Source organism: Hyperolius riggenbachi, chromosome 12 (genome assembly GCF_040937935.1).
Source record: "Hyperolius riggenbachi isolate aHypRig1 chromosome 12, aHypRig1.pri, whole genome shotgun sequence".
Classification (NCBI taxonomy): Eukaryota; Metazoa; Chordata; class Amphibia; order Anura; family Hyperoliidae; genus Hyperolius; species Hyperolius riggenbachi.
The window spans coordinates 235,483,323-235,506,215 of NC_090657.1; the positions used below are offsets into that span (position 1 = coordinate 235,483,323).

General features: G+C 48.1%; 1 long non-coding RNA gene across 3 annotated transcripts in view; it reads left to right on the top strand.

The window, feature by feature from the left end:
* LOC137541491 (uncharacterized) overlaps positions 1-22,893 on the top strand; it is a 224,988-nt gene that overhangs the window by 98,156 nt on the left and 103,939 nt on the right. The window contains exon 4 of one of the 3 annotated variants that reach the window (XR_011025177.1): positions 11,175-11,228. The exons of the other annotated variants lie outside the window; for them this stretch is intronic. This is a non-coding gene — a long non-coding RNA (uncharacterized lncRNA). The remainder of the gene's footprint in view (positions 1-11,174; positions 11,229-22,893) is intronic. 3 annotated transcript variants of the gene reach the window in all.

Here is a 22,893-nt window from a genome sequence, read left to right on the forward strand (position 1 = left end):
AGATTGGAGATTGGCGATTTCCTGGCGGATGGAGACTATTTTGTTGGTGAAGTGGGTGGCTAAATCTGTGGCAGAGAGGGAGGAAATGGAAGGTGGGGGGTGGGTTTAAGCAGGGAGTTGAAAGTGGCAAAGAGACGCCGGGGGTTGGAAGCTTGTGCTCCGATGAGCTTGGTAAAGTATTCCTGCTTCGCATGAGCAAGGGCAGTGTGGAACTGCAGCAGGTTGGTCTTGTACTGTAGGAAATCCTGGTTAAGTCTAGTTTTTCTCCATTTTCGTTCAGTGGCGCGTGTTTTCCTCTGGAGGTTGCGAGTATGGGTAGTGCGCCAGGGCTGGGGGTTAGGGGGTCGGTTGCGGCGGAATATTGGTGGAGCAGCTTTCTCTAGGGCTGATGAGAGAATTTGGCGATACTGAGCTGCAGCAAGATTAGGACAGGTTAGGGTGGGGAGAGTGGAGGAGAGGGCATGGAGGGGGTCAGCAAGGACACTAGGGTTGAGCTTGCGTAGGTCTCGCTGCCATCGACCAGGTGGGTGGGCGGGTTGTTTGGAGGTGCCTTCCGTGAGGAGGTTGAAGGTGAGTCTGCAGATCTATCTATCTTCTATCTATCTATCTATCTATCGATCTATCTATCCTTCAATCTACTGTCTTTCTTATGTCTATATATCTATTGTCTATATATCTAATATTTATCTATCTAATGTCTATGCCCCTAATATCTATCTATTGTCGATCTATGATATATTTATCTAAACTATCTAAAGGTTCATACACACCTGTGATAACCATCAGCTAAATGGCCTGACTTGCGCGGAGGAATGGACATTTTTGGTCCGTTCTCCGCTCCATAGTGAACGTCTGTTATTTTATAAACAGGGGCCGTTCACACTTGTTACGCTGCCATTGATCCGTATGATCCGATGCAGTAAGTGGGCTGCAGTTCTGTGCCACCTGCGATAACCCCGGACACACGGATGCGTTCCCCTATATAGCATATTGGGGAGTGCATCTGCCTCGGGCTTCAGCGGGTCCACGGCGGATCATCAGCTCCCGCTGGCCACGCGTAGTTTGCAACAAATGGGAACAAGGCCTTACAGTAGACCTGAAGCTGCCTCTGTGATACTGAGAGCCTGCACAGTGTGCACAGCGCATCCATGCTCACACATGGAGGGTAGCGCAGCCACTAGGGCCTCTGTGATACTGAGAGCCTGCACAGTGTGCACAGCGCAGCCATGCTCACACATGGAGGGTAGCGCGGCCACTAGGGCCTCTGTGATACTGCGCGGGCACAGGGGGTACTGTGAGCCTGCACGGTGTACACAGCGCAGCCATGCTCGCACATGGAGGGTAGCATGGCCACTAGCGCCTCTGATACTGCGCGGGGATAGGCGGCAAAATCTAGAGGGGGGCCTTTGGACAAACAGTTTGGGCCAACTGGCACCTTCTTCCTCTACAATATCCTGCCCACCTTCCTGACACACACTCTGTCCTCCCCATCTACGCACCCCCGAATTCCCATTCTCATTCCACCAGTGGCACCTGCCGCCCTTCCCTATGACATAAGCAGGTGAGGTGTTGATATATGCCTTTTATCAAGGCATGCTACTGAAAAACCGCATCACAGGTGAGAGATCACCATGGCCAGTCACAGGGGAAGCTTTGGCACGCGACCAATCGGGTGCGACACTGGCCCCAGACCAGCCAATCACCGCCGTGTACTGCTTCTTTTCTGAACGGGTTCCAATGGTCTTGGGGGTGGGACCACGGTATCAATCGCTGCCCCCAATCAGTAGCAGTGACATCTGATAGGAGATCTGATGAGGAGAGTGCTCGATCCTCATACTGCTAGACCTTTCTGCAGCCTTTGATACAGTTGACCATGACATCTTGATAAACAGGCTACAGGAATACTGTGGCATTGATGGCATAGTTCTTCAGTGGTTCCAATCCTTCTTGAGTGGCAGAACCCACAAAGTGTCTATGGGGCCCTTCCTGTCCACCCCTGTATCACTTAAGTATGGGGTGCCCCAGAGCTCAATCCTCTCTCCCCTGCTTTTCACTATTTACATGTTACCGCTGGGAAAACTAATCCAAAAACATGGCCTGACATACCACTGCTATGCAGATGACACCCAACTATATCTTTCCTTCACGCCTGGTGTGACAGAGCCAACTCTAACTATAAACGCCTGCTTACGTGAACTACAGAAATGGATGAATGACAACTGGCTGAAACTAAATGCAGACAAAACTGAAGTCCTTCTGATTGGAGGGCAGAGCATGGTAACAAAACAACTTAACTTGCAGTCTTCACCACTGGGAATAGGAGGCACGGATCTACGCAGCTCTAATCATGTGCGTAGCCTGGGAGTTCTAATTGATTGGGATTTAAACTTCAGAACTCAAATCTCTGCTGTGGTGAAATCATCCTATTTTCACCTGAAGAACATTGCAAAAATCAAGCACCTCATCCCCCCAGAAGATCTGCCAACCTTAGTCCACGCCTTCATCACATCCCGACTGGACTACTGCAATGCTCTCTACACTGGCCTTCCAAAAAAAGGCCTTGTACCGCCTACAGCTGATACAGAATACTGCTGCCAGACTGCTAACCAACCAACCCCGTCACTGCCACATAACGCCAGTCCTGCACTCCCTTCACTAGCTACCTATAGAATGGAGGGTCCTATTCAAGATCGGCCTACTGACATTTAAATCCCTGAATAATCTAGGCCCTGGATACATGAAAGATATGTTACAGCTGCGTAGCAATCCCCGCGTTCTCAGATCCACAGGTTCTAATAATCTAGTCATACCCAGAGTCCACTTGGAAACGTTTGGTCCCAGAGCCTTCTGTCATGCTGCCCCTACGTTTTGGAACTCCTTACCTCAACAGATCAGGACAGCTTCATCCCTGGACGTGTTTAAATCCAGACTGAAAACCCACCTGTTCAGTTTGGCATTTGCAGAAATATAACTTTTGTTGTGTGAATACTTCATCCTACTAATTACTGAATCTGAGAGAGCCTAAGCGCTTTGAGTCCTATGGGAGAAAAGCGCTATAGAAATGGTATTGTATTGTATTGTATTGATAGGCCATCAGCCAAAGTTTTCTTCAGGCAGCAGAAAGTCTAGATCTGTCCCTGCCCATAACCACTAGCTCCGTACAACACTGTGTGACAATTCATCACTTTCAATTTACCGCCATTACTGGCCACGCTTTCAAGTGCCAAACTGTCCAAAACTCATGGTAAGTCTTTGGCTTACAGGGGATAAACAGAGCCATGGCTGATACTTCAAAGTGATTGGATGTGCTTGCAATATTGGCTCGTACAGTAACCTCGATAAACTTCTAATTGAATATTGGGCATGTTGGTAATTTTAGCCAAGACACAGAGGGCCGAGCTTTGGTGTATCAGCACATTATCACGTGATGTCTTGTTAGTGAACTCAGGAAGCCAAAAAATGATGAGTGGTTAATTATACAAGGTTAGCAGTACAGGCTGGGGTGAACAACAGTACAAAGACTAGAAGAGATCTGATGTATAGCACAGTGTAGATAATGTAACAGTGCCACCTACAGGCTGGAGGCAGGAATGGTTTCTGATCAGGAAGTAATGTATGTATTGCTGAATCAGGCTGCTGTAGTCCTGTGACTGTCACAGAAGCTGCATTCCATTTATTAACGGGATCCCCTTTATTCTACTCCCTGTGCTGTAATGATTGGGCGACGCACACAATACTCCTCTGTATGTGTGAAGACACAAGCGTTCAGCGCCTGCCTGGCTGGACCCCCCATCTGCAGCATCAGTGAGACATTCCATCCTCACCCCACTGTTATCAGCCAGTCGTACAGATATCATCAGCACAGCACCTAAAGGCTCTCATTGCTGGGATACAGGGAGGAAATCACTGCATACATTCCTGCTTCTCCCGCCATCAAGACACAACAAAATACACGGCTTCCTACAGAGCATTGCTCTAATTTATCGGGAAACATCCAACTTTGATAAAGGTTAAAAGTCCTTTCATCCGTGCACGTCTCTCTATCTGAAGATACGGGCAGCGAGGAGCTGCAGGACTATGTGCAGAGGCTTCAGCCCACTACAGGGATACCAGTGTCACTGCCTCCAATACTCACTATTTCTGCCCAGTGTTACTACCACCAATACTCACTATTTCTGCCCAGTGTTACTACCACCAATACTCACTATTACTGCCCAGTGTCACTGCCTCCAATACTCACTATTACTGCCCAGTGTCACTGCCGCCAATACTCACTATTACTGCCCAGTGTCACTGCCGCCAATACTCACTATTACTGCCCAGTGTCACTGCCTCCAATACTCACTATTTCTGCCCAGTGTTACTACCGCCAATACTCACTATTACTGCCCAGTGTCACTGCCTCCAATACTCACTATTTCTGCCCAGTGTTACTACCACCAATACTCACTATTACTGCCCAGTGTCACTGCCTCCAATACTCACTATTACTGCCCAGTGTCACTGCCGCCAATACTCACTATTACTGCCCAGTGTCACTGCCGCCAATACTCACTATTACTGCCCAGTGTCACTGCCTCCAATACTCACTATTTCTGCCCAGTGTTACTACCGCCAATACTCACTATTACTGCCCAGTGTCACTGCCTCCAATACTCACTATTACTGCCCAGTGTCACTGCCGCCAATACTCACTATTACTGCCCAGTGTCACTGCCGCCAATACTCACTATTACTGCCCAGTGTCACTGCCTCCTATAGTCACTATTGCTGCACAGTGTCACTGCCACCAATACTCACTATTACTGCCCAGTGTCACTGCCTCCAATACTCACTATTACTGCCCAGTGTCACTGCCGCCAATACTCACTATTACTGCCCAGTGTCACTGCCTCCTATAGTCACTATTGCTGCACAGTGTCACTGCCACCAATACTCACTATTACTGCCCAGTGTCACTGCCTCCAATACTCACTATTACTGCCCAGTGTCACTGCCGCCAATACTCACTATTTACTGCCCAGTGTCACTGCCTCCAATACTCACTATTTCTGCCCAGTGTTACTACCGCCAATACTCACTATTACTGCCCAGTGTCACTGCCTCCAATACTCACTATTACTGCCCAGTGTCACTGCCGCCAATACTCACTATTACTGCCCAGTGTCACTGCCGCCAATACTCACTATTACTGCCCAGTGTCACTGCCTCCAATACTCACTATTTCTGCCCAGTGTTACTACCGCCAATACTCACTATTACTGCCCAGTGTCACTGCCTCCAATACTCACTATTACTGCCCAGTGTCACTGCCGCCAATACTCACTATTACTGCCCAGTGTCACTGCCGCCAATACTCACTATTACTGCCCAGTGTCACTGCCGCCAATACTCACTATTACTGCCCAGTGTCACTGCCGCCAGTACTCACTATTACTGCCCAGTGTCATTGCCTCCAATACTCACTATTACTGCCCAGTGTCACTGCCTCCAATACTCACTATTACTGCCCAGTGTCACTGCCTCCAATACTCACTATTACTGCCCAGTGTCACTGCCGCCAATACTCACTATTACTGCCCAGTGTCACTGCCGCCAATACTCACTATTACTGCCCAGTGTCATTGCCTCCAATACTCACTATTACTGCCCAGTGTCACTGCCTCCAATACTCACTATTACTGCCCAGTGTCACTGCCTCCGATAGTCACTATTACTGCCCAGTGTCACTGCCTCCAATACTCACTATTACTGCCCTGTGTCACTGCCTCCTATAGTCACTATTACTGCCCAGTGTCACTGCCTCCTATAGTTACTATTACTGCCCAGTGTCACTGCCTCCAATACTCACTATTACTGTCCAGTGTCACTGCCTCCAATACTCACTATTACTGCCCAGTGTTACTGCCTCCAATACTCACTATTACTGCCCAGTGTCACTGCCTCCTATAGTCACTATTGCTGCACAGTGTCACTGCCGCCAATACTCACTATTACTGCCCAGTGTCACTGCCTCCAATACTCACTATTACTGCCCAGTGTCACTGCCTCCAATACCCACGTTTACTGCCCAGTGTCACTGCCTCCAATAGTCACTATTACTGCCCCGTGTCACTGCCTCCAATACTCACTATTACTGCCCAGTGTCACTGCCTCTAATACTCACTATGACTGCACAGCGTCACTGCCGCCAGTACTCACTATTACTGCCCAGTGTCACTGCCTCCAATACTCACTATTACTGCCCAGTGTCACTGGCGCCAATACTCACTATTACTGCCCAGTGTCACTGCTGCCAATACTCACTATTACTGCCCAGTGTCACTGCCTCCAATACTCACTATTACTGCCCAGTGTCACTGCCTCCAATACTCACTATTACTGCCCAGTGTCACTGCCTCCAATACTCACTATTACTGCCCAGTGTTACTGCCTCCAATACTCACTATTACTGCCCAGTGTCACTGCCTCCTATAGTCACTATTGCTGCACAGTGTCACTGCCACCAATACTCACTATTACTGCCCAGTGTCACTGCCTCCAATACTCACTATTACTGCCCAGTGTCACTGCCTCCAATACCCACGTTTACTGCCCAGTGTCACTGCCTCCAATAGTCACTATTACTGCCCCGTGTCACTGCCTCCAATACTCACTATTACTGCCCAGTGTCACTGCCTCTAATACTCACTATGACTGCACAGCGTCACTGCCGCCAATACTCACTATTACTGCCCAGTGTCACTGCTGCCAATACTCACTATTACTGCCCAGTGTCACTGCCGCCAATACTCACTATTACTGCCCAGTGTCACTGCCTCTAATACTCCCTATTACTGCCCAGTGTCACTGCCTCCGATAGTCACTATTACTGCCCAGTGGAGCCAGCGGAGTCTCGCCTGGAACAAGCACACAGCCAGCGGAGTCACACCTGGAACAAGCATGCAACCAGCGGAGTCACACCTGGAACAAGCATGCAGGCAGCGGAGTCTCGCCTGGAACAAGCATGCAGCCAGCGGAGTCACACCTGGAACAAGCATGCAGCCAGCTGAGTCACACCTGGAACAAGCATGCAGCCAGCAGAATCACACCTGGAACAAGCATGCAGCCAGTGGAGTCGCACCTGGAACAAGCATGCAACCAGCAGAGTCACACCTGGAACATGCATGCAGGCAGCGGAGTCTCGCCTGGAACAAGCATACAACCAGTGAAGTCACACCTGGAACAAGCATGCAGCCAGCGGAGTCACACCTGGAACAAGCATGCAGCCAGCAGAGTCACACCTGGAACAAGCATGCAGCCAGCAGAGTTACACCTGGAACAAGCATGCAGCCAGCGGAGTCACACCTGGAACAAGCATGCAGCCAGCGGAGTCACACCTGGAACAAGCATGCAACCAGCAGAGTCACACCTGGAACAAGCATGCAGCCAGCGGAGTCACGCCTGGAACAAGCATGCAGCCAGTGGAGTCACACCTCGAACATGCATGCAGCCAGTGGAGTCACTCCTGGAACAAGCATGCAGCCAGTAAAGTCACACCTGGAACATGCATGCAGCCAGTGGAATCACACCTGGAACAAGCATGCAGCCAGCGGAATCACTCCTGGAACAAGCACGCAGCCAGCGGAGTCACACCTGGAACAAGCACACAGCCAGCGGAGTCACACCAGGAACAAGCACGCAGCCAGCGGAGTCACACCTGGAACAAGCATGCAGCCAGTGCAGTCACACCTGGAACAAGCATGCAGCCAGTGCAGTCACACCTGGAACAAGCATGCAGCCAGCGGAGTCACACCTGGAACAAGCATGCAACCAGCAGAGTCACACCTGGAACAAGCATGCAACCAGCGGAGTCACACCTGGAACAAGCATGCAACCAGCGGAGTCACACCTGGAACAAGCATGTAGCCAGCGGAGTCACACCTGGAACAAGCATGCAGACAGCAGAGTCACACCGGGAACAAGCATGCAGCCATCGGAGTTTCCCGGAACAAGCATGCAGCCAGCGAAGTCACACCTGGAACAAGCATGCAGTCAGCAGAGTCACACCTGGAACCAGCATGCAGCCAGCTGAGTCACACCGGGAACAGACATGCAGCCAGCAGAGTCACACCTGGAACAAGCATGCAGCCAGTGGAGTCACACCTGGAACAAGCACCTAGCCAGCAGAGTCACACCTGGAACAGGCATGCAGCCAGCAGAGTCACACCTGGAACAAGCATGCCACCAGTAAAGTTACACCTGGAACAAGCATGCCGACAGTAACGTTACACCTGGAACAAGCATGCCGCCAGTAAAGTTACACCTGGAACAAGCATGCAGTCAGCGGAGTCACACCTGGAACAAGCTTGCAGCCAGCGAAGTCACACCTGGAACAAGCATGCGGCCAGCAGAGTCACACTTGAAACAAGCATGCAGCCAGTGGAGTCACACCTGGAACAAGCACCTAGCCAGCAGAGTCACACCTGGAACAGGCATGCAGCCAGCAGAGTTACACCTGGAACAAGCATGCAGCCAGTAAAGTTACACCTGGAACAAGCATGCCGCCAGTAAAGTTACACCTGGAACAAACATGCCGCCAGTAAAGTTACACCTGGAACAAGCATGCAGTCAGCGGAGTCACACCTGGAACAAGCATGCAGCCAGCAGAGTCACACCGGGAACAGACATGCAGCCAGCGGGGTTAGTACATATGACCTACATACTGTTTTCAGATCAGGAATCCAGCCCTTACAGATATCAGACAAGCAGCATTTTGTACAACAGGAAGTTAGCCATGGCAGCCTCCATGTTCCTGTCACTTTAGGTTTGTGGAATAAACACATTACATCCACAGGAGGTTTCCTCCAGTAAACATTATTGTGGAAATGTCCATATCTCCATGCTGGGAAAATTAAGCTTCTCCCATGATCCTCCGTACAATCCCTCATTCTCTCTCCATGAAAGATAATTCTGTGTGGCTGTAGAATTGTCTCCTAATGTTATGCAAAGCTGTTTATTTAGGTTGTCACTGCGCCCCCCCCCCCCCTCCCCCACATCGTTCCCCCCCCTCCCCTCATTTCCAATCCCTTGTGGCATGGCGGCGTGAATGTTTAAAAAGTTGGCAGGGGCAACAAGACTTGTTTAGTAACACTTCCAAAACTTGCCTTTATTGACTCACACTGTCCTTTTCAGCTCCCTCCCGGAACAAAGATGTTTCAATTTGCCTTTGCACCAAACCGCGGCCCTGTTGTGTCATCCGCGCCGTATTTATTTATTTTTTCTTTGTTGGGGTCTATTGTTGTGCCGAGCTATAATCCCAGAGTGTGGCCAAAGAATTCCTCTCTATTCTATTTTCCTCCCTTTATCTTCTCTCTTCCTGCCCGGCGAGTTTATCATTTTTTTTCCCTCCTCTCAGTCTCCTTCTCGCTTCACGAAACGTTCCTGAGCGCCGGGACAAACAGGGCTATGGGGCTCCCCGCTGAGCGTATGCCTTTAATAAAAACAATGCCGCGTTTTCATTCCGAGCTGACCGATGCTGACCCCCCTGAAAGTACGCTCCGTCCACCGGGAGCGCCCGCTCTCAGCGCCAGCTGAAGGGAACACACAAAGCCACTGTGACACTCCGACAGAGCCGAACTGGGAGGGAAAGGTGAGCGAAAAAAGCCTCTACCTCAGCAGAACGATCGGGGAGCCAAGTGAAAGTCTGTCCGTTTACCCGCCGGACGCCAAGGAGGCCTGCTGCGCCGTCTGCACAAGTCATTATACTTCTGGCCAATGGAGGCGCGGCAAAAAAATAAAATAAAACACGTAAACTACTGTGACAAATCACACTGCTGGCCAAACACTACATCTTGTCGCTCCACCATACAACGCGCAGTAAAGTTCAGCATTGGGAGTCCTCCACCTTGAAAGCAATAGAGCGCATCCATAGAATCATCCTTGGCTATAACCTCGTGCGGTGCGACAGTCAGCCCATATAAAGACCTTCAAAGGCCCAAACTGGACAAGATAGGTGTTTAGATCCACTTCATTCCTTAATTTCCTGCTCTTTACGACACCACAGAAGATGTTGATGCTATGGAAGCTGTCACCTCCTTACAGTTCCTCATTAATCTCCAGATACCATCCCACCAGGAACCTTCTCTCCTCCTAGGAGACCCTCTAGATTGGTCACCTCCTCTCACTCTGGCATCGAGGACTTCTCACGACTGTCACCTCTCCTTTTTTGGAACTCTCTCTCACAGCCCGTCCATCATGCTCCACGCCTGGAAACCTTTCAAACGTACTTTCAAATTTGCTCAAATGTGCCTAGTTTGCTCCTCCCAGGAGACCCCCTTGTTCTCTAGCTTAGTCGTGTATAGTTGTGTACGCGAATTTGTAATTTATGCCCTGAAATGTCCCTGTGGGATGTTATATGTAGGTGAAACTACTAGACCAGTAAAACTGAGAATACAGGAACACAGGGGATGCATTCGGGGGTATAAACCAGGGGTGAAGGCCTGCGACACCCCAGTGGCCAGACATTTTTTTGATCATGGACATGGGGTGTTGCAACTTTGTTGGCTGGTACTGGATCACGTCCCACCCCTGCAGAGAGGGGGAGATAGAGAAAAGATTTTACTGCAGAAGGAGGCAAGATGGATGCGCAAATTGGATACAATAGCCCCTAAGGGGATGAATGAAATGTTCAGCCTTAAAGTGAACCAGAGACGAAGCACCCTTGTGTATTTTACCATAGAAATCAGTGGGAACATTAGAGAAAACATTTACCCTGCTCTCTGTTCCATCCTCACTGCTAAAAGTGTCTGTTATCTAGCTGAGATAAGAATCCCGGACTGAGCATTGAGTCTGGCTTTGCTATAATGACTCAGCTATAATGATTCCTGAGCAAAGCCAGCAGGGGGCAGGCTTGGACTTGAAGACAGCAAAGAACACAGTCTCAGCTATAATTATTCTGTAGCGAAGCCAGACCGACTGCTTAGTCGGGATTCTTATCTTAGAGGTGATAACAGGCAAATTAAACAGAGAACAATGTAACAAAGAGCAGATTAGGTGTTTACTGTCATGTTCCCACTGATTTATAAGGTAAAATACATGAGGTTGCTTCATCTCTGGTTCTCTTTAAGTGCTTTCTATAGCGTAATATGGTGTATTTGTTTATATATATGTTATTTCTCTTCCCCTTTCCTCAGATCCTGATGGGATTATGCTCCATCGGATACTCTGGGGATATCGATTGGAGGGTGGTAAGAGATAGGACATAGAGTTGAAAAGACACTGTACGCCAAGTGTGGTTGTATGTACTGTTAAGGTGGTTACCTGTGAAATTGAGTGTACAAGATGTGTAATTAGGTTCAATGGGTAGACATCTATGTAGTGCCCTGGATATTCCTGAATGGGGATATAGGTTAATTAGAGTCACTTAAGGGTTAATGATCTGTTGAAGAGGTCAGCTGATCTAGGAAGAGGTGGGGCTATGAAGGGTGTGGTTTGTGGGTTATGTATTTAAACACTGTGAGCCATTTTAAGCATGTACACCTGATGAAGGGGATGTCCCCGAAACATGTCGTGTAATTGCTGAATGATTCGATAAACGCAAGTTTTGAAGCCAGTTGAGTGCCGTCTCCTTATTAATGAATCCTCTAGCTTAGTCACCTCCCCTCACTCTCGCCTCCAGGACTTCTCACGACTGTTACCTCTCCTGTGAAATGCTTTTCCACAGTCTGTCTGTCATGCTCTGTGCCTGGAAACCTTCAAAACCTCTAAAAACACACTTGTTCAGACATGCCTATCATTTGCTGTAGGTAGCATGGGAGGCTCACTGCTTCGTCCACTAACCACTGTGTCTAATTTGCTAGTGTCTCCATCCCACTACCCTGTAGAGTGTAAGCTGACAAGGTCCGGGACCTCCCCCTAGTGCAGTGGTCCTCAAACTAAGGCCCGCGGGCCGAATGCGGCCCCCTGAGGCTTTTTTACCGGCTCCACCCACACAAAATGTATTACTTATAGATGTGGTCAGCTACAATTTTCAATATTGGTGATCCGAATATAGAACAGCAGTGCTGGCACCACCCATCCACATGTAAGCCTGAAAGCAGTAATTTGCTGGTTTCCAATCAAATTCCACATATGTTGACACTGCTGTCCAATTGGACTGCAGGTTGTCACCTGGGTATGCTTCACTGTCTGACCCGCATTTTATGTGTACTCCGGCCCCCCAGCTGTCTGAAGTATGTTGACCCGGCCCTCGACCCAAAACGTTTGGGGACCCCTGCCCTAGTGTTTTTTATGCTGCTGTAAATGTATCCAGTATTGGTGATTCCTCAAACCGCATATCACCTGCGTCTGTATTTGTATTGCTGGATGTCCTGATTGTACAGAATGTCTCATGTATCTATGCTCCTCGCTGTTTGTTTTGTACTTTGTACAGCGCTACAGAAGATGGAGCCATAGAAATAAAAAATAAGGAAGATGTATGAATCATCACTGGTAATAGGCTAATGGGTGAAACTTTGACAGGAGTCAATAGAAAAGTTAAACTTACATTTCTGTACACAGTAGACAGAAAATGGCAGCACATCCAAAACCAGGCTGCATCTGAATGAAGGTGTGCAGAACCAAAGCAGGATTGTCACCATAAAAATCTCATTTCAATAGCAACTGGTCTGAGTGTATTAAGTGATAAAGATGCTTATCCTGCTTTCAAAACTTTTTCTTCTGTTATGGTGTGGCGTTAGCACATACTTTAGGAGCACTGGCCCTTTAATTGCCATTGCCATCGGCTGGCAAAACAGTTGCATGCTGGGGGGGTCTTTTTATCTATAATATATTCCTCCTCTTCCTTTTATTTCCCCCTCCTTCTAATGACATAAGACAGTGCACTTCCTAGTATAGACCTCAGAGGGAGTATCTGAAGACTCTGGGAGGGCGGGTAACCAGGGGCCCCAACCGTCCCGTTTTCGCCGGGACGGTCACGGGTTGGGGGAGGGGTCCCGCTGTCCCGGGATACCCCCCCCCCCTTGTGTCCCGGCAGGCAGCAGAGGGGGAAAAAAAGGATCGAGGCGCCAGCCGGCGGCTGTGTGTGGGATGCGGTTCTGGGATAAGATTGTCCCTCCCTCCCTCCGAATGTTGCCCCCCAGTGTCCCCCTGTATGGAGAGATAAGAGTGCAGCAGAGCGGGCAGTCTTACCATTTATTCTTGCGTACTGGGCATCTGGTCTTCTCCGCTTCCTGCTTCCTGTGACGTCACAGGAAGTAGATTGAAGTAAGATAGATGCCCGGTACGCAAGGAGGAATGGTAAGACTGCCCGCTCTGCTGCACTCTTATCTCTCTATACAGTGGGACACTGGGGGGCACATCCGGAGGGAGGGACAATCTTATCCCAGACCCGCATCCCACACACCCCATCCGCCGGCTGGGGCCTCGATTCTTTTTTCACCTCCACACCCATGGGCACCCTCACCCTTCTCCCCACCATATTTTAATAAATGACCACATTGCAGATTTTCATATATATATATATATATATATATATATATATATATATAATGATTGACTAGGGGTGTGTCAGGGGGTGTGGTTGGGTGTGTGTCAGGGGGCGTGTCAGGGGTGTGGCTTAAGTGTCCCGGTTTCACATCTAAAAAAGTTGGGAGGTATGGGGTAACGAATACACAATTGGCAAGAGGAGAAAAAACAGTGAGGGGGGAAATGATGTCAGGATTAGCGTCATTCAAAGGTCCCCAAGATGGAAACTGTCTAGAATAGGATTCTCTGTTTTTTCTTTATAAAATTCAGAGGAATCATAACGTGGATGTGATGATCCGCTCAGCTGGCTGCACAGGCAGACAGCTGTTTGTCCATTCCTCTAGTCTGTGGGCTGCAGGTCTCTGGAACAGAGACCTGTCTTTCCATTGCAAGTTTCCGGTCTGTTCTCTTGCTGGGGAATTTGCATACATTCGTTATGCAAATCCCCTACCTGCCTTCTTTGATGATTTTCTGCCCGGTACTGGTTTTGGTCTTGTCGTGTCGGACTCTGAGGTTGGCAGTTCCCCGACATGTCCTGAGGTTTCTCCTGTACTAGTGTACCCCGATGTGCTCTGTGACCCAGAAAGCCCAAGTGTGCCTCGGTTACCAGCGTACTCAGATGCTTCCTCAGTGGAGACATGTTCTGATATAGCCTGCCTGCTTGCATGCCCAGAAGTGGTCCCTGAAAGTCCTGATTTTGATGGGTGTCCTGCTAATTTCGAGTCTGGAATGATCATAGGTTCCATAGGGGTTCTTGGTGGTTCTCCATGTGAGCCTGGTGAGCGTTCTGGCTTCTTGGGATCTCTGCGGAGCTTCAAGGCGTTCTGGGAGATTCCGGGAAAGGTTTTGCTTGGTGCCCTGAATACGATCAGCAATGGCTTTGGTGTTGTAAGGGACACTTCGAACAGGTATTGCGGCAGGTTTGGTATTCTTGGACGCTCCTTGGAAGGTGGTGGGTATTGTCTGGAGGGTGTCGATGGCTTCTTCTCTGGTGTCCACAGTCCTGATGGGTGTTACGCTGAGACTTGTAGTGCTGATGGGCATGTTTCGGTGGCTTCTGCTTCCGATGAGGTCGGTTTCGGATGGACTGACTCTGGAATTGGGCCTTGTTGGGCTGTCCCGACCTTCATGAGTCTTCAGTTAGAGTTTTGTGATGATACCAGTTTTGAGGGATGTCTGGAATCCATCCCTAGAGGGGGAGGGGGGGGGGGTACTGTGATGATCCGCTCAGCTGGCTGCACAGGCAGACAGCTGTTTGTCCATTCCTCTAGTCTGTGGGCTGCAGGTCTCTGGAACATAGACCTGTCTTTCCATTGCAAGTTTCTGGTCTGTTCTCTTGCTGGGGAATTTGCATACATTCGTTATGCAAATCCCCTACCTGCCTTCTTTGATGACTGGCACTATAAGAGCTTTGTTTCCCAGAAGGCTTTGCTGGTCATTTCCCTTCCATGGTCTGTTCCTGATGGACACTGCTGGAGTGTCAGCCATTGCTATCTAGTATAGTTAATTCCTGGGGGTTGCTTTAGGCTCCCCTTCTAGCCCAGTCAGGTTGTATTATCTGTTTGTTTGTTCTGTTGCCATTGTCCTGTCCCAGCGGCGGTCGACAGGAAATGGTTCTGATCTCTGTTCTTGGAGTATAGCTGGTGCAGCGGTTGCTACCAGCTATCTCTTCTGATCTGTCTCTTTGGATCGCGCTAGCCACTTTTCGCTAGCGCTGTGGATCCTTCTGTTCTGCCTCTCTGGATCGCGCTGGCCACTTTTCGCTGGCGCTGTGGATCCTTCTGTTCTGTCTCCTGGGATCGCGCTAGCCACTTTTCGCTAGTGCTGTGGATCCTTCTGTTCTGCTACTCTGTACCTGGATCGTGCTAGCCACTTTCGCTAGTGCTGTGGATCCTATCTCTCGCTTGTCCCTGTTTTCGTGTGCCTGTCTTGTCTGCTACGCTTGCTGGAGGCTCGGTGATGTAACCGTTAAGCAAGCGCTCGCGTCCTCTGTTTCATGTTTGTCTGTTAATGGTTAGTTAGGCGTGCTTGTCTCTATTGTGCTTATCACGTGGAGACCGCGCATAACCGCGTGCAGTGTTGCGAATGAGTGCGGTGTTCGCGGTTAGCTAGCGTTTGTTGTTTTCCATATCTCCTCATTGTATTATTTGCTGTGCCTTTGCTACCCTCGTGCCCTGTTTTGCTCAGTCTTGTGTCTCTGTCGGCAATCGCCATTCTTGCGATTGCATTCCCACTTCGTTTCCGCCGTTGTGTGTTCACCGTCGCTGGGTGGCGGCTAGTTTGGTGGACACACATTGGTTCTGTCCCTTTGCTCTGTTTCTTGTGGGCTATCCAGCCCTGCCTGATTGTGCCTTGTCCTGGATCTGTACAATTCCCGTCTGGCATCTGTGGTTGTGCTGCGACTGTGTTCGCCTGCACTCCACAGCGCCATCTGCTGGAGGGAATTGCCCTCTGCGGGTGCATAGCACCTAGCCTGGGTGTCCTCAAATATACGCTTGTGGAGGAAATCCGCCGCGTCAGCGCACGTCTGGTGCGCTGACCGCGAATACGATTCCACATTCGTTACAGTGGACAGTGCAATACATCTGTTATGTAAGTAGAAGTAGTGTTTATTTTATTTCTAGGTTAGCATGGGTGTCACTTGTTCTTTAAAAGCATAAATGCACCCAATTGCATCCAAAACAGATGCTACAATCTACACTATTGGAGGATGTTAGCTTCCAAAACAGCTAGCCGCAAAAAACTTCGTAGTAGACTCTTCCACCGCAGTGAGGGAATTCTACTGGAAGGGACTCTGACCTCAATTTTAAACTACCAGACAGGAGTCAGAAATACATTGCTCGCAAATTAAGAGGGTTCCATTAATTTGATAAAAACAGTCCCCATATACTATGAATGTTACCACATCACTGGATCCAGACAAATAAGGGCCCAGAAGAAGCAGTAAACAGCATTTGAGACTGAGGCAAAGTCCGATGTCCCCAAACTCCCTCTACTGAATACATTGACCAGACCTCATCAGCAGCCAAGGCGACCAGTTTGTTTGACGCAGTGGCATCCAGGTTGTAAATAAATGATTTGAAATGCTGAGATTTGTGGAGCACTTTCTCCTTTCAGATTGCGATTGAGAGCTGCAGCCACTGGGGGTGCCCAGGAGGTCTCTCTAGAGCCTAGGTTCTCAACGTGTGGTACGCGTACCCCAGGGGGTACTTCTGATGGTTGCAGGGGGTACTCGGGCTTGATATACTTAACCAATAATAACAAATTTAGAGATTTAGAAAATGATAAATCTTATTTAAACAACACCAAGTTAACATTCTAGATAGTTAAAAGCAATAGTAAATGCTTGGAAATTGTTTAGAACCAATTATCATGTACTACAATCAAATATATATTTGTCAAGCGGTACTTGTGATAATTTTTACTATGCTAGGGGGTACTTGGTGATTACTGGGTTTTAAAAGGGGTACATACCAATAAAATGTTGAGAAACACTGCTCTAGAGCACCAATGTCAAACACTGGCCATTTTATGTGGCCTGTGAGAGATACAAATGGCAATGATTGTCTCAAATAAGGTATATACTCATTTAAAGCACGCATTGCCCATGAACCACATTTCTACCACAAAGCACTTCGATTTTGTGGCCCTGGAAGTGACATCCCGCCACTAGAGTGCACTGTTTCTACTTTCTACTGCTCGTTTTTCAATGAGTGGAGATTAGAAATCTCAATAATCAAACCCAAAACATACTGGAAAAAAAAAGTTGTCCTCCAAGGATCACAATTTAACGAGAGATGGGAAAGTGAATGTATGTAAGTTCAAGAAGACTAACCTGTATGTATTTTGGGTTATGAGGTAGTGTTGGTGCTGAAGGAATTAGCGGCATTATGACACCAAACATGGAGCTAAGTGTGTTAAATATACCTCCAATAAAGACATTCATAGCTCTCAACTGTCCCTCTTTGGGAACCCAATCCCCCTGTCCCTCTTTCATCCTTATTTGTCCCTCTTTCGGGACTCATGTACAGATCTATGTAAATATATGTATTTTTCTACTGAGAAATGTGTTTAATTGACCCTAAACTTTATTCCCATCATTTAAATTGATATTTCTAGCTCTTCAAATGTTAATATGAAGGAAAATGAGCCAGGATAGTAAGGACCAGTGTGGTTTGAAGAACAAAACAACATATTTTTCCTATGACATTTTTAGAGTATGGATGATTAGGGGTGTTCCAGGGGTGTGGTTAGAGGTGTGGCTTAAGTGTCCCTCTTTCTCATCTCAAAATGTTGGGAGGTATGGACATTAGATGTCCAAGAATTAAAGAACAGACTGCAGTCACAGCCAGAAATGTTTATTACAAATATAACCCATAAAAACAAACTACCCTTTTATGGCTTTTGGTGTGGTCAGCATGCATTTACTTACCTGCTGCTCCATTATCTGGCTTTCCATAGGAGGACCTCCATCTTGCTTGTTCCTGTCCTGTTAGAACCACAAGTGGAAGTACCCGCAGTGATGTGATTCCCCAGCTGCCGCAATGCCTGCTGGGAGATGTAGTCCATTCATGTGCTCACATCTTCCAGTCAGGACCTGGTATTGATATAAATATTAGTAGTTTACTTGTTCATTTATGGGTGGCTCCAGCCTTTCTTGTTCATGTTGTGGTACCTCCCATGTAGATCACTGAGCCCAAACGCAGAATAGATGCCTTTCCTCCTATGGGGCCTATTCGCCTTACAGAATGGATCATACAAGCTATATTCTACTATTCCTGTGTGATTCACTTCACAGCATGGTTTATTCTACTCATAAAATGTATACCTACTCTGATATGTGCCTAATTAACTTTGGAAAATGGAGGCCTCTAAGTGATAGGTTCCTCTTGCAAGAGGGACGCATCCTGTCATTTATCTTGTGACTGATTCACCTCACAAAATGGACACCTCTGTCCCAGTATGTCCACCTCACAAAATGGACACCTCTGTTCCAGTATGTCCACCTCACACAGTGGACACCTCTGTTCCAGTATGTCCACCTCACAAAATGGACACCTCTGTTCCAGTATGTCCACCTCACACAGTGGACACCTCTGTTCCAGTGTGGTCCACCTCACGAGTCACAAAATGGACACCTCTTGTGAGGAAACGCGGAAAAGCCGCCGCAAGTACTCAGAGTGAGGCGGCTGTTTCCGCGTCCAGCATGGCAGCACAACGCGAAGAAACCGCTGCATGGGCAGATCGGTGCAGTCCGCGTTGGATGCGGCGGATTGTGCGCATAGCAATACTACTGACATTGTGGTTGGACGCGGGGAGGCCGCCGCTTGCTTGGAGAGCAGTGCGGCGGCCCCCGCGCCCGAATCAGCGTATACATTGCAAAACATGTCTGGTGTGGCTGGGACTGCTAGTCCACACAGGTTTAGAAGGACGCGCACGCGCGCTGAGAGACAGAGCTTATATGACAGCCAGAGAAGAGTCAGCTGACCAAGCTGGTCAGCTGACATTTTCACCACCTTCCATTGGTCCAGCACTTAGGAGTGGCGCTGGAGAGCGCTATAGTATATATACTGGGTGCTGGTCATTTCTCTGGTGTCTGGGGTTGTGATCACTACCAGGGCTGTGGAGTCGGAGTCGAGGAGTCGGAGTCATGCAGTCGGGCAATTTTGGGTGCCTGGAGTCGGAGTCGGGAAAAAATGCACTGACTCCTAATGAATTTGTTACTGTAATTAAAATAGAAAATATGATAAAATGTTCTATTTCTCAGATAATAGTCATTAAAAATAATGTATATATACACTATATATACAGTAATAGCTGTGCTTAGTCCACAAAAATGAAATAAACCAATCAAAATTAGTTACTTGTGCTGCTTCAATAAAGCAGTCCCCGTATTTTTAAAGTCAGATATACATATCTGATTGTGACTGTATATACAGTATGATGTGTACACAGGAATCTCTTATATATACTAAATAACATCTATGCTGTAAGAATAAAGCCTGATGTGTAGCCGTGTCACTAATAGAGATGGTCAATGAGATGGAAATAATTCTGCACTGATGCTGATTTATGCAAATGTATGCACTCCCTTTGCTGATGAAATCAAATAATTTTATATTTTGTTAAAATTTGGTTTGGTGACTACAAATTAAAGGGTACCTGAGACGGATGAAAAGTAAAGTTTTATACATACCTGGGGCTTCCTCCAGCCCCCTTCAGGCTAATCAGTCCCTCGCTGTCCTCCACCACCCGGATCTTCTGCTATGAGTCCTGGTAATTCAGCCAGTCAGCGCTGTCCGGCCGCATGCCGTTCCCACAGCCAGGAACATTCCGCACCTGCGCAAATAGTGCTGCACAGGTGTAGTATGCTCCTGGCGGCGGAGTGTGTGCATGCGCACTATGCCCGACTGGCTCAAGTACCTGGACTCATAGCAGAAGATCCAGGTGGTGGAGGAGGACAACAAGGGACTGATTATCCTGAAGGCGGCTGGAGGAAGCCCCAGGTATGTATAAAACTTTAATTTTATCTGTCTCAGGTTTACTTTGTTACACAGTAGTACTATACTCTACATATGCATTCCCCACAGAGCTGCAGGGAATCCACTGAGAATGCTGTGCACATTGAACACAGAGGTGTTGTCTGTCACCCATAAACCTTGTTCAGATTGTGCATGAAGAATGTGTAATAGAGGAAGAATCTCCTCATTCCCCTGCAGAGTACCTGCACATCATTCTTACATGTACCCACACTTACATTGCCTAGGGCCTGATAGATGTTCTTTGTTCCGGTTTGTACCTTTTACAAGTACTCTTACCAAGGACTAGTTTTAGTCTAAAGGGAATAAATATAGTAGTCTACATATCCTTCTCACTTCAGTTGTCTTGTAAAATTCCTAAGCGTTGGCAGTTAAGAGACGAATTTCATGTTACATACTGTTAATCAACAAAATTGTAATATGCAAATTAGAGGAGTCGGAGTCGAGGAGTCGGAGTTGGAGTCGGTGGAATCCTAAACTGAGGAGTCGGAGGATTTTTGGACCGACTCCACAGCCCTGATCACTACGTAGTAGCACTCAGACCTTGTCTGTTTCTGTGTTCTAGCATAGTTTCCAAAGGTGTTGACGATCAAGGAACTCACACCTTAGTGTTAGGAATATTTAACTGTATTATTTGTTATGACCTTTTGCCTGCCTGACTATTCCTCTGAACTCTGACTCTGTACCTTGCTATTTCTGAAATCCTGTTGCCAAACTCTGCTCGTTCCTGGACTCTGTATTTGCCTCCTGATTCTGTACCTTGCTATTCTGATACTCCGTTGCCAAACTCTGCCTGTCCTTTGGATTCCGTATCTGTCTCCTGAATCGGTACCTTATCTGTCTGTGTGTTAACGACCTGGCTTGCCCGACCTAGAGAACTGGCCTTACGGTTAGAGGCAGTTCCCAGACCTGTTAGTGATACCCTCACTGGTGTCACTCACACTCGGTCCTTCCCGCTCTCAGCCTAGCTCCTCCCCCGGGAGAGTCTAGGCTAACGGAAGGAACGTACTCCTGTGCAGTATTCCTTACTGCTGCTGTACCTACTTCTGAGGTACAGCCCTCAAAATATTATTGTTGCACCAAACACTCTCAGCTTTCTGGTGACCAGAGGTTAGTAGATATATCTGATTATCGGTGATACTGCAGATTATCAATAATCGGGTATATTCTGCATTCTCGGTGATACTGCAGATCACTGGTAATCAGACCCTCTCTGTGTTACACCGATCGTTACACCTCTGTTCCAGTATGGTCCACCCCACAAAATGGACACCTCTGTGCCAGTATGTCCACCTCACAAAATGGACACCTCTGTTCCAGTATGTTCCACCTCACAAAATGGACACCTCTGTTCCAGTATGGTCCACCTCACAAAATGGGCACCTCTGTTCCAGTATGGTCCACCTCACAAAATGGACACCTCTGTTCCAGTGTGGTCCACCTCACAAAATGGACACCTCTGTTCCAGTATGGTCTACCTCACAAAATGGGCACCTCTGTTCCAGTATGTCCACCTCACACAGTGGACACCTCTGTTCCAGTATGTCCACCTCACAAAATGGACACCTCTGTTCCAGTATGGTCCAACTCACAAAATGGACACCTCTGTTCCAGTATGTCCACCTCACACAGTGGACACCTCTGTTCCAGTATGGTCCACCTCACAAAATGGACACCTCTGTTCCAGTATGGTCCACCTCACAAAATGGACACCTCTGTTCCAATATGGTCCACCTCACAAAATGGACACCTCTGTTCCAGTGTGGTCCACCTCACAAAATGGACACCTCTGTTCCAGTATGGTCCACCTCACAAAATGGACACCTCTGTTCCAGTATGTCCACCTCACACAGTGGACACCTCTGTTCCAGTATGGTCCACCTCACAAAATGGACACCTCTGTGCCAGTATAATTCACCTCACAAAATGGACACCTCTGTGCCAGTATGTTCCACATCACAAAATGGACACCTCTGTTCCAGTATGTCCACCTCACACAGTGGACACCTCTGTTCCAGTGTGGTCCACCTCACAAAATGGACACCTCTGTTCCAGTATGGTCCACCTCACAAAATGGGCACCTCTGTTCCAGTATGGTCCACCTCACAAAATAGACACCTCTGTTCCAGTATGGTCTACCTCACAAAATGGACACCTCTGTTCCAGTATGTCCACCTCACAAAATGGACACCTCTGTTTCAGTATGGTCCACCTCACAAAATGGACACCTCTGTTCCAGTATGTCCACCTCACACAGTGGACACCTCTGTTCCAGTGTGGTCCACCTCACAAAATGGACACCTCTGTTCCAGTATGGTCCACCTCACAAAATGGGCACCTCTGTTCCAGTATGGTCCACCTCACAAAATGGACACCTCTGTTCCAGTATGTCCACCTCACAAAATGGACACCTCTGTTCCAGTATTGTCCACCTCACAAAATGGACACCTCTGTTCCAGTATGTCCACCTCACACAGTGGACACCTCTGTTCCAGTGTGGTCCACCTCACAAAATGGACACCTCTGTTCCAGTATGGTCCACCTCACAAAATGGACACCTCTGTTCCAGTATGGTCCACCTCACAAAATGGACACCTCTGTTCCAGTATGTCCACCTCACACAGTGGACACCTCTGTTCCAGTGTGGTCCACCTCACAAAATGGACACCTCTGTTCCAGTATGGTCCACCTCACAAAATGGACACCTCTGTTCCAGTATGTCCACCTCACACAGTGGACACCTCTGTTCCAGTATGTCCACCTCACAAAATGGACACCTCTGTTCCAGTATGTCCACCTCACAAAATGGACACCTCTGTTCCAGTATGGTCCACCTCACAAAATGGAC